The sequence below is a fragment of the Gossypium arboreum genome, chromosome 8, assembly GCF_025698485.1.
Source record: "Gossypium arboreum isolate Shixiya-1 chromosome 8, ASM2569848v2, whole genome shotgun sequence".
NCBI classification, from domain to species: Eukaryota; Viridiplantae; Streptophyta; class Magnoliopsida; order Malvales; family Malvaceae; genus Gossypium; species Gossypium arboreum.
In genome coordinates this window covers 53,879,729-53,892,252 of record NC_069077.1, presented here as the reverse complement: position 1 = coordinate 53,892,252, position 12,524 = coordinate 53,879,729, and the positions used below count along the sequence as shown (strand labels likewise).

Sequence of the window (12,524 nt, the reverse complement as noted above, 5' to 3'; positions counted from 1 at the left end):
CGATTTATTCATTTGACTTGATCAATAGAAATCCCTAAGTTATATTATTATCTCTCTTGAGACTAATAATGTCTAACCCTAGGTTGATTTAATTGAAATCTCTTTCTAATTAGCGCCCTAGTGTTGCATTAACTCGATCTATAGATCCCCTTATTAGGTTTCACCCTAATCTGGAAAAATCTTATCACCCTATCTCTAGGCGTGCAATCGACTCCGCTTAATTACGAAAAATTTACTCTTAGACAGGGTCTTTTCCTCATCTGAATAAAAGCATTAACTTGAATCAATATCCTGGGATATTAAAACAAGAATTAAGAACACATAATTAAGAACAAGTGAAATATTTATCACATAATTCAGATAATAGTAACAAGATCTATCTTAGGTTTCATTCCCCTTAGGTATTTAGGGGGTTTAGTTCATAATTATAAAAGTACACATCTCAGAAGAATAATGAATACAAAATATAAAGAAAACCCAAAACCCCTGAATGGAAATTGAAGGGAGATCTTCAGTCTTGACAATGAATCCGGCTTCTGAGATGGACCAATCGGCTTCCCTTGAGTAATTCCTTACTTCCTACTCCGCGTCCCTGTTCTAAGTGCCTCCTTTGGTGTTTAAATAGGCTTTAGAATGCCTAAAAGCCCTCAAAAGTCGCCTTTTTTGAATAGGGCTATACTTGTGCTCGATAGGGACACGCCCATGTACGATTACTCCCGCCCGTGGTCAAGGCTGTTGGATAGGCACAGATGTGTAGTCTACCCGTGTAAGTCGTGCTTCGATCCTGCCAAATGGACACGGTCGTGTGACACGCCCGTGTGAGGAAGTCCAGGACGTGTTGATTTCCCATGTGGGTCCATTTTCTCTGTTTTCGGCTCGTTTCTCACTCTTTTTACTCTCCTATGCTCACCTAAGTATAAAACATGAAATTAAAGGATTAGGAGCATCAAATTCACCAAATCTAAGGAGAAACCATCCATAAATGTGCTAAGCATGGGATAAAAATATGTATAAATTACGGTTTATCAAATACCCCAACACTTAAGCGTTTGCTTGTCCTTAAGCAAAATCCTCAACTCACAATCAAAATAAATTCTTCTCAATTTATAATCCCTATCAATAATATCTCAACATAATCCATAATAAATCATACATTGAAAATTCAACTAAAAGTACATCAAAGTTTCAAACATTCCAAGTTGAGCATTTTATCATGAAAACATAGGTGTCCCCCCTCATCTAAGTAATCACCTTTTATCAAAATATCACAGAGTTTAACATCCTTACTAAAGATTCACTCAAATCACTCGAGGTGTTTAAGGACATCAAATAAAGCACTCATTAGTCAATATGAAAAGTTATTACCATAGGCTTGCATGAAGATCAAATCTCCACCACTATATATTTTGAGATGATACATCAATCAAAAAGGTCTTTAGAGGGTTGTAATGTGGCTTTGGTTAGGGGGTGTGGTCACAAGCTGAAGGAAAAGGTTAGAATCGAGATTGAATTAAAGAAATCACCTAACTAGAAAAAATAACTAATTATCAATTGAATACAAGTGAGCTTCTTCTCAAAATATGGAATTAACACTCAAGCTCAAAAAATGACGAATTACTACTAATATGTGTGTAAGGATTTTTTTTATTTAGAATAAGTCAAATAACATAGAACTTAATTATTGCAATGAAGAATAAAATATAGCTAAGCAATTAGTTCAAATCAAATCTCAACAAAAATAGGGATCAAATTAGGGGATTTCAACAATAATAGGTTATGAGTTAATATTGAGGGTAAATCAATTAATGGCTTGTTAGGCTCAAAGGAGATCACTAAGGATTAATAATGGAGGTAGGCTTTTGTGGAGTGAGTGGGTTAAACCTATGTGCCTTTATCATCTTGACATATCAAATCAAATGGTGTGCTCTTGACATGCATAATCAAGCAAGTTCTAGAATAACAAATCAATACTGACGCACTCATAATAAAAGTGAGCATGAAAGAAATAAAACATGCTCTAAAGGCTCAAGATTTCAAAAAAATTATGGCTTTTTGATGTTTAAACTTGTGAATTTCAACTGAACATAATACCTAAACTGAGGGAAGCAACCTAAAAGTTTTTAATTCTTCAAAAATCAACTTATCATGCTTGATTCCCTAATGTCTTAAAGTTTAAACAATCAATGCATAAATGCCTATGTTTTAATTCAAGCATATCAATAAAAATAATAAATTAATTAAAATTCATTCTAATAGTGATATGAGTGATTCACATGAGAATAAGACAAAATTCAGGGATTTCTAATGATGATATAAAAGACCCCCACATTTAAGATGTACATTGCCCTCAATGTACAAAGATTGATATATTGAAAAATATAGATATATAATCATAAGATAGGGAGAGAGGTGAAACTTCTTGACTGATGAATGAACTCCTTAAATTGGAGTTATGGAGAAAAATCGGCCAAGGCAATGATGAGAGTGGAGAAGGACACTCCCGTGGTGGTAGGGTAGGACTTGGCAGTCGTGGAGAACCTTTTCCAATAGAGTTGCAAGTTCCTAAGTAATAGTGAGCTTTGGAGCTCCATATAACTGTGATAGAATCAGGAACTTTTTAGGAAATATAAAGAAACATAATTACTCGTAAAGAAACAGCCGAATAAAAATTATAAAATCTCAAGATAAAATAGTATTAAAAGGAAATAAAAAGTAATTTCAAAATATAAAGATAAAAATAAAATAAATAATAGGTGTTTATAAAGAAATTATGGCACAGGGCCATGGGGCACGCCCAGCCTGTGCGTTTTGTGGTTTTCGAAATTGGGTGCATTGATGTACACGGCCATGTTGCACGGTCGTGTCAATCTTCGTTTTCTTCCACGCCTGTGTATGCAGGTGCACGCCCGTGTTATTTTGACAGGCTCGACACCGGTCGGTGGGCACGTTCGTGTCACACGCCCGTGTTAATTTGGCAGGGTTGCCTACAGCCATGTCGCACGGTAATGACAACTTATTGGATCACGTGATAGGGAAACGTTTTTGCTCTGTTTTCACAGGGCCGTATCGCACGACCGTGTTGCCTCCCGTGGTATGTGCACAGCCTACGGCACGCCCGTGTACCTAGCTGTGTGGTTCTAGAAATCCTGTGTTCAGTGACTCAATTAGTGAATTAAATGTTAAAGATTAAAATTTAAAGAAGTTAACACCGTTAGTGCTCGGGTTGCCTCTCGAGAAGCGCTTGTTTATAGTCTAAGCTCAACTCTACCTTGTGGGTATATTTAGGTAACTTCGTAGAGCCGTAGCTCCTCTTTATCGTCTTTGAAATTCTCACCGTTATAAATTTTGAGACGATGTTCATTTACCTTAAAAGTACCTTGTGATGGATGACTTACCTCTACTGTGCCATATGGAAACATAGTTTGAACTATGAAAGGACCTGACCATCGTAATTTAAGCTTTCCAGGAAACAATTTGAGCCTCGAGTTATATAACAGGACAAGATCTCCAACTTCAAATTGCTTTTGTTGCTTCAAACAGGCGTCGTGGCGGTGCTTCGTCGCTTCCTTGTATAGGCGCAAATTTTCTTATGAATTGGCTCGCCACTCATCTAACTTGTTCAACTGCATCAACCTATTTTCACCTGCAAGTTTGGAGTTAAGGTTTAGAAATTTTATAGCCCAGAATGCCTTGTGTTCTAACTCAAACGGTAGATGACTACTTTTCCCATAAACAAGTCTATAAGGTGATGTTCCTATGGGAGTTTTAAAAGTAGCTCTATAAGCCCATAAAGCATCATCTACTTTCATCACCCAATCCTTCTTGTTTAATTCTACTGTCTTTTCTAGGATACGTTTAAGCTCTCGGGTCGCTACTTCGACTTGGCCACTAGTTTGAGGGTGATAAGGGTAGCTATTCTGTGATGAACTCCGTATTTCTTAAGGGTCTTGTCAAATTGGGCGTTACAAAAATGAGTACCCCTATCACTGATAATTGCTCTAGTTGTACCAAATTGAGAGAAAAGTTTCTTAAGGAATCGTACTACTACTCTAGCATCATTAGTAGGTAAAGCTTGGGCTTCAACCTATTTGGACATATAATCAATAGCTACTAAGATGTATTTATTCCCGAATGAACTAGGGAATGGACCCATGAAGTCAATACCCCAAACGTCAAATATTTCACATGAGAGCATATATTTCTAAGGCATCTCATCACGTTTGGATATATTACATGTCCTTTGACATTTGTCACAAGAAGTAACATACCTGTTGGCGTCTTTAAATAGAGTGGGCCAATAAAAACCTGATTTCAGGACTTTATGTGCGGTATTATTTCCACCGTACTGTCCTCTATTCGGTCTTGAGTGGAAATGTTCCAAGATTTTCAATGCATCTGTCCTTGTAATGCATCTCCTAATGATTTGATCTGCATGTTTATTGAAAAGAAAAGGGTCTTCCTAGAAGTAGTTTTTCACATCAGTGAAGAATCGCTTCTTTTGCTGATGTGTCAACCCTTTTGGGATAATGTTAGCGGCTAAAAAATTTGCAATATCTGCAAACCAAGGTACCTCAGAATCAAATATAGCAAAAAATTGTTCTTCAGGAAATTAATCATTTATTTCAATGTCATCTGTGTGACAGCCCAAAATTGACCCTAGTCGGAAGGTGGTCTCGGGACCACAAAATCGAGGCATAAAAATAATTAAAAATTTATTTTGATGCCTATAATATGTGTGTGCTCATGTATGACATTTTATGATGATTGATTTAGTGTTATAAGGGTGAATTCCACAAGAAAGGACTTAGTAATGAACTTTGAAAGTATGATAGGAAATGTGTGATGACTAATTAAAGCATGCATGCAAAATAATGGACTTGCATGTCAAATTCCCCTTTATAGGTGGTGGCCGGCCATGACAAGGAGGATGGGCTAAACATGTCATGAAACATGTTTTGTTGGTGCATTAAGGTGAAATAATAAACAAAGGTGTATGGGTGATAAAAAATGAAAAAAAATGTGTGTGAGTGTGGTAATCCCCCCATTGCCGTGAGTTGTAGAGAAGGAAAGAAAAAATTTTGTTCATCCTTTCTTTGAGCCAAAACTAAGGAAGAAGGAGGATTTTTGCTTCATGCTTGGTTTGGAAGAGATCTAGAAGGAGATTTGGCTAAGTTTGCATCAAGATTAAGGTATGTATGAGGTTGTGTTAGGAGTTTCATGCATGTTTTGGTTGCTAACTTGATGTGCATGTTAGCCATGGCTCAAATCTTTGTTAAGCCATGGAAATGGTATTTGGCCAAAGTTGTTATGGTGATAAAGCCATTGCATGCTAAGTGTGAAGCTTGATGATGATGCATGCAATGATGGATTGTCTACTCTTGAGTAAGATTTTGAGCTTTCTTTTGTTTTATCATGATTGAAGTTGAAAAGGAGCATGATTGTCATATTCGCCATGATGCATTCATGAGCATGGTTCATGCTTCTTGCATGTTAGTTAAAATTTGTGTTTTGGATGGCTATGGACACCTTGAAATTCGCCATGCTCATATATGTATATATATGTTTGCACATGATGTTTTGGTTATGAAGGAAGTGATGAATAAGTTTGTTTAAAGAAGAAGATGTTGAAGAATAATTGTGAAATTGTAAGCACATTCGACCTAGCACACATATGAGTGCTTGATGCTATATTGTAAGTTTTGAGCTACAATATGCAAAGCATTAACTAGTAAAATGCATGCTGTTTTTGTGTGGTATTAAGTGCATAATTGGCCTCAACATGGACAAGTATATTCGGCCTTGGGTAGCCTATTGAAGGCCTTAGCTTTTCCTTGATGCTCGAATAAATTGTATTGAATTGCTTGATGTAGTATAAAATGTGCATGACCATTGTGTATTCAAGCTAAAGGGTGGCCATATGACCATTTAAATTCCTTGTCATATTCGCCATAAGCTAGCACAATGAGGTTTTGATAAATTGAATTTGTTTGAATTAGCTCAAGAGCTAAGAGGGCCACAATTGGACAAGGGGAAGGAAAAAGTAATCGAATAGCCGTAAAAGCCGTTCGACAACATCCGAGGTAAGTCCTCAAGAAGTGACCTTACTTGAATTATGTGGAATGAAATATGGATGTATCGATTATTGATTTATGTGTGTATGAGTATTCGAATGATACCCGGGCTAAGTCCCAAGGCGATTATGTTAGTGATTATAATTGTGTTTGAGCCTTAGTAACGAAAATAAATATGTATGTCCAATGATTATTGATGTATGTGTGCATGAGAAATTGAATGATATCCGGCTAAGCCCGAAGACAATTATGCTGGAAATTATAACCGGGTTAAGACCAAGGCAATTGTGCTAGTGGCTACATCCGGGCTAAGACCAAGGCATTCGTATGCGAGTCATTCTATCCGGCTAAGACCGAAGGCATTTGTGCAAATCGTGATATCCGGGTTAAGTCCCGTGAGGCCTTGGTGCGGGTTACCATAACGGGCTATGTCCGAAGGCGATTGATCGAGTAGCAACATCCGGTTAAACTCGAAGGTATGTGATTTGAAAATTATAAGCTTGCTGGAAAATTTCAGCTAATGCACTTGTGAAATTTCCCAATGACAAGGTAAGTGCGGTGTGTGCTTTGCGCTAGGAGTAAGAGCGTGTGAATATCCGCTCCTATGATGGAACGAGTTATCGGCCTTAATGAAGCCGTTATTTGTGTATGAACATAAGAGTTGGGATGGTGAAGTAAGTATGATTATGTGAATGTGCATTAATGAAATGATGCATTTAACTATGTGAATGTATTGCTGTAATTAGAGTTGATTATATTCCTTGAGACTTACTAAGCATAAAAATGCTTACTCATTGCTTTGGCTCTCGTTTTCTAGATTTCGCTCGATAGCAATCGGATTCGGGATCGTTGAAGTCGAAGTCATCCACACTATCAAGCCCCCATTTTGGTATAAATTCTTGGTTGAACTTGAAATGGCATGTATAGGACTACCCTTGTTGGTTTAAATATGTTATGATGTATATGTGTACGGCCATGCGAAAATGGCTCGTAATAGTGAAGTATCAACTTAAACTATTTGCGGTTTGTATATATATATATGGTGTCATGATGTGACTATGAATTGGAAATGGGAATGTTGGTCACATGATCAGCCATTGGCATGGTTAAAATGATCATATGTGGACCTATGTAAGGCAAGACTAGTTGGTTCATGGAGACTACAAAATAGGTAAGACCTCCCTCAAAAACAGATGCTGCCAGCTGCAGTAACGTGAATGTGAAAAATCACCAAAATTTGTAGGAATGGTATTAAATAGTGAATCAGCTATGTAAATGAACATTGATGAGTCTATTTTCATATGGAAGAAACGAAATGGTCATAGGAGTTACATGTTAAGAGATATTAAAGCTATTGTGAGACAGGGCCAGAACGGTTTCTGGGTTCCCTGTCGCAACTTTAAAAATTTACTATAAATTATCCAGAAATAATTAGGAGACATAACTTATATGTACAAATTCCATTTTGAGTCTAGTTTCATTAGAAACAAACCGCACCAGCATTAAAGCCCTGTACAGAGAGATATTCAAGTTATACCGCGCGAAGGTCAGAGCAGTCGATCCCTGTAACATGGGTGACTTTAACTAATAAACTGTACCAATTGGCCCGACCAAAAATTCTAGAAATAAATCCATGGATGGATATATGAGTCTAAATTCAGGGAAAATTTACGAAACCAGTTTCTGAGTTTTGAAACTCGAGATATGATTTTTAAGGCGACAGTGATGCAGTTTTTCCAGCCTGACTAGAAATGTCCAATGGATGGGCAAAACAAGTGAACTTGGCTTGCTAACCCCTCGTGTCCGACACCGGCGATGGTCTCGGGTTCGGGGTGTTACAATCTGGCTCTTTGGTACTTGAGTTTTCAAGCCTGGAGAGATGGTCAGCCGCGATATTTCCAGCTCCTTTCTTATCCTTAATCTCCAAGTCAAATTCTTACAATAATAAGATCCATCGAATGAGTCAAGGTTTTGCATCAGTTTTAGTCAAAAGGTGGCGAAGAGCGGAATGGTTAGTATAAACGAAAACTTTAGACAATATTAAATAGAACCTAAATTTATCGAATGCAAAAACCACAGCCAGCAGCTCTTTCTCCATAGTGGTGTAGTTTTCTTATGCGGCTGTCAAAGTTCTGCTAGCATAATAGATAGGTTGAAAATGTTTATCTCTTCGTTGTCCCAAAACTGCACCTACTGCAAAATCACTCGCATCGCACATTAGTTCAAAAGGTGAATTCCAATCAGGTGCAATTATAATTGAAGCTTTAGTCAGTTTATCCTTTAAAGTATTAAATGCTTCTAAACACTCCTGATCGAAATTAAAAGGCACATCTTTTTCTAGTAATTTATCAAAGGCTTAGATATTTTAGAAAAGTTTTTAATAAATCTTTTATAAAACCCAGCATGTCCTAAAAAGCTTCTAATAGCCTTAACCGAATTAGGGGGAGGTAGTTTTTCAATGTTTTCAATTTTAGTTTATCAACCTCAGTACCTCTACAAGAAATTTTATGTCCTAACACAATACCTTCTTGAACCATAAAGTGACATTTTTCCCAGTTAAGCACAAGTTTTGTTTCCTCACATCTTATTAACACTCATTTTAAATTTTTTAAGCAAAGATGAAAAAAGTTATCGAAAAGCAGAGAAATTATCCATAAATACCTCCATGATGTCTTCTACGAGTTCGTAAAAAATGGTCATCATGCAGCGTTGAAAAGTAACAGGAGCATTACATAATCCAAAAGGCATTCTATGATAAGCAAACGTATCGTATGGACATGTAAATGTCGTCTTTTCTTGATATTCAGGAGCTATTGGGATTTGGAAATAGCAGAGTCATCTAAAAGCGATAGTACATGTGCCTCGACAATCTTTCCAACATTTGGTCAATGAATGGAAGGGGAAGTGATCTTTTCTCATGGCATATATAGCTTCCTATAATCAATGCAAACTCTCCAACTCAGAATCGTTCTTGTTGGGATTAATTTATTCTTCTCATTGGCTACAATGATCATGCCTCCTTTCTTAGGAACAACTTGCTTGGACTCACCCAAGAACTGTCAAAAATAGGATAAATAATTCTAGCATCTAGGAGTTTAATTACCTCAGCTTTAACAACTTCCTTCATGTTGGGGTTCAGTCATCTTTGGGCTTGCACGCATGGTTTATATTCATCTTCCATTAAAATTTTGCGGGTGCAAAAAGAAGGGCTGATCCCTTTAATGTCAGAAATACTCCAAGCTATAGCCCTTTTATGCTCTCTTAATACTTGGAGTAACTCCTATTTCTCCTTGGGTTGCAAGTTGGATGCAATAATTACCGGTAATGTAGAATTATTTCCAAGGAATGCGTATTCCAAGTGATTCGACAATTGTTTAAGTTCCAGTTTGGGAGGTTCTTCAATAGAGGGTTTTTGTTTAAGTCCATCTGTTACCTTAATTCCCTTATATTCTGCTAGTTTTGGGGAGGTTTCATTGGAGTTTAGTTCGGTTCCTATCTCAGAATCATCATCCACCCCCTCTCCTTGGGCGAGACACAGTTCCATCGTGTCCTTGTGTACGATTTCCTGAAAAGAATCTTGAGTAGCATGATCAATAGAGTCGATAAAATAACATGAGTCATCCTATTCCCTATAAAATCTCATGGCATCATAAATTTTAAAAATAATCTCTTCGTCACCTACTTTAAGTACCAATTTACCATCACCCACATCAATTACAGCGCTGTGGCTAAAAATGGCCGACCTAAGATTAAAGGCACCTCAACATCTTCATCCATGTCAAGCACAACGAAATCAACAGGGAATATAAATTTATCTACTTTTACAAGTACGTCCTCTATAACTCTCCTAGGATATTTAACAGATCTATTAGCTAATTGAATACTCATCCTAGTGGGTTTAGGTTCCCCAATACCAAGTTGTTTAAACATTTTATATGGCATCAAATTAATGCTAGCGCCTAAATCAGCTAGTGCTTTGTCAACATTCAAACTACCAATTAAGCAGGGAATAGTAAAACTTCCTAGGTCTTTTTCAGTTTGGTTGGCAGTTTATTTTGGAGTATGGCTGAACACTCCTCATTAAGTTCCACTGTAGATAAGTCTTCAAACTTCCTTTTGTTTGTTAGAAGCTCTTTTAAAAATTTTGCATATGTAGGCATCTGCGATATAGCTTCAACAAAAGGTAAGTTAATATGTAGTTGTTTAAAAAGTTCAAGAAATTTACCGAATTGTGTATCCATGCGGTCTTTCTTCAAATTTTCTTGGTATGGGATTGGTGGTTTATATTCTTTTGGCATTAGATTGTCATTGTTTTCGGGTTCGACCTCCTTTCTGTCAGCTTCTTGTGGTGGCTTATTTTCAGATTCAGCTAACACTTTCCCACTCTTTAGTGTAACTTCTTTCACATGCTCTTTTGGGTTGGGTTCAATGTTACTAGGTAGACTTCCTGGTGGTCTTTCAGAAATTAGTTTAGCAAGCTGACCTATCTGAGTTTCGAGCCCTTGGATCGATGCTTGTTGATTCTTAAGTGCTGTCTCGGTATTCTAAAAATGAGTTTCTAACACTGAGATGAATTTTGTTAGCATTTCCTCAAGATTCGGCTTTTTGTCTTGTTGGTAGGTTGGTTGTTGGAAGCCTGGAGGTGGTGGTCTCTGATTCCCTTGGCCTCCCCATGAGAAATTTGGGTGGTTCCTCCAACCTGCATTGTAAGTATTACTATAACGATTATTTTGAGATCGAGGATTATTACCCATGTAATTTAACTGCTCGTTTTCCATGTTGTGGCCATAGGGTGGGTATTCTGAATTGCTTGATCTACCTCTACTTGCTTCGCACTGCATTACTGGGTGAACCTGTGAAGAACCAAGAAAACCATCAATTTTTCTATTCAAAAGTTCTACCTGATTAGAGAGCATGGTGATCGAATCGACGTTAAAAACACCGGCTGTTTTGGTTGGCTTTGTCCTCATGACTTGCCACTGATAATTATTCAGTAACATCTCTTCTATAAATTCATAAGTATCCTCAGGTGTCTTGTTATTTAGAGTTCCACTAGTGGTTGCGTCGATCATCTGTCGAGTTGAAAGATTCAGGCCATTGTGAAATGTTTGAACCTGTAGCCAGAGTGGTAACCTATGGTGAGGGCACCTTTGCAATAGATCCTTGTATCTCTCCCATGCATCGTAGAGTGTTTCTAAATCCATCTATACAAAAGAGGAGATATCATTACATAATTTGACTGTTTTAGCCAGTGGAAAATATTTTAATAAAAACTTTTCGGTCATTTGTTCCCAAGTAGTGATTGACCCTCGTGGTAACGAGTTCAACCATTGTTTAGCCTTATTCCTCAATGAAAAGGGAAACAACTGAAGGCGAATGGCATCATAAAAAACGCCATTGATTTTGAAAGTGTCACAAAACTCTAAAAAAGTTGCCAAATGAGCGTTGGATCCTCATCCTGCAAACCATCAAACTGAACAAACTGTTGGATGATTTGAATGGTGTTAGGTTTCAGTTCAAAATTATTTGCAGCAACAACAAGCCTAACTATGCTCGATTCAGTTCCTGTTAAAGAAGGTTTAGCATATTCATACATAGTACGTGAAGTGGGATTTTGATTAGCAGCAATTGCAAGAGGTAGCGGATTTTCTTGGTTTTCAGCCATCTCCTCAGTTGTGGTTGATGTATCGTCCTCTTGGTCTTCCTCTGTGTATCGTAAGATTCGCCTTATTTCTCTTCGGTTTCTGCGAACTGTGCGATCGATCTCACTATCAAATAGTAATGGTCCTGACCGGTTTCTTCTAGGCATACACTATAAAAACCTGCCAGGAACGAATAAAAGAAAAATTAGAAAACAAAATAAAAATTTAAATTGCAAATAAAGTAGAATGGCTAAAGTAATAAAAATCGAGTGTTCCTAATATCCTACGGTGCCAAAAACTTAGTACGTGATATTCACGATAGGTTTTAAAAATTTATAATTAATCATTCTTGAAACTAACTATTATCACGATGAAGGAAAGCGTACCTATCGAACAGTAGTATAGCTTTAGCAAGACCGGATTGTCGAACCCAAAGGAACCAAGAGTACTAGTAATTACTTTATTTTTATTATTTAGCCTAAAATTAAGGGATTTATTTATCTAAACTAATTAACTAAACTAAGAGTGCACAGAGAGAAATTGGGGAAAAGCTTTTGGGAAAATTCGATTGATTAAGAGAATACCTAAGGAAAAATCCACCTAGACTTCACTTGTTATTTGACTCTGAATCAGACGATTTATTTATTTGACTTGATCCATAGAAATCCCTAAGTTATATTATTATCTCTCTCGAGACTAATAACGTCTAACCTTAGGTTGATTTAATTGAAATCTCTTTCTAATTAACGCCCTAGTGTTGAATTAAATCGATCTATGGATCCCTTGAATCAATATCCTGGAGCATTAAAAC

General features: G+C 37.0%; 1 non-coding gene across 1 annotated transcript; it reads left to right on the top strand.

Moving 5' to 3' along the window:
* The first annotated feature begins 11,201 nt into the window (after positions 1 to 11,201).
* LOC128280357 (small nucleolar RNA R71) lies at positions 11,202 to 11,308 on the top strand. The gene has a single exon (XR_008270537.1). It is a non-coding gene; the product is annotated as a small nucleolar RNA R71 (small nucleolar RNA).
* The last annotated feature ends 1,216 nt before the right edge of the window (positions 11,309 to 12,524 follow it).